The sequence below is a fragment of the Mandrillus leucophaeus genome, unplaced genomic scaffold (genome assembly GCF_000951045.1).
Source record: "Mandrillus leucophaeus isolate KB7577 unplaced genomic scaffold, Mleu.le_1.0 Scaffold37, whole genome shotgun sequence".
Classification (NCBI taxonomy): Eukaryota; Metazoa; Chordata; class Mammalia; order Primates; family Cercopithecidae; genus Mandrillus; species Mandrillus leucophaeus.
In genome coordinates this window covers 24,675-25,237 of record NW_012103920.1, presented here as the reverse complement: position 1 = coordinate 25,237, position 563 = coordinate 24,675, and positions in this window count along the sequence as shown.

Genomic DNA, 563 nt, shown 5'->3' with positions numbered 1-563 from the left:
CATCACCTTGGCTTATGCCATGTGGGGGTTTGCCTATCTCACATAGCAAGAAACCTAACAGTAGGCAAAAGTTTACCAGTGCAGCTATGTCAGGACCAGCATCTCTGCAATTTGTTTGGTCTTCCCTTATGGTTGCAAGCTGGCTGCAGCAGCTCAGGCCATCCTATCTAAGGCTAGGGCAGGAGTAAGGGGAAAGTTTTAAGCTACTATATATGTCCATTTTGGTTTGTTCTATTTCAAGAAAGCAAAACGTTTTCCAGAAACTTTGAGCGGGTGTCTGTGTATGTCACATTAACTGGAATGCTATTCCACAGGCACCCCTACCTGCAGCAGGAGCTGGGAAAGTAAGATTTAGTTGGAAATACTGATAGTTTAAACACAATTGGAGTTCGGTTATCAAAGGAGAAAACAGGCCATAGATATTTCAAAAAAATGGTATATTCTAAGTATTCTTTTAAAAAAAGCCACGGAGGGGGCCAAGTGTGGTGGCTCACACCTGTAATTCCAGCACTTTGGGAGGCCAAGGCAGACAGATCACTTGAGGTCAGGAGTTTGAGATTAGC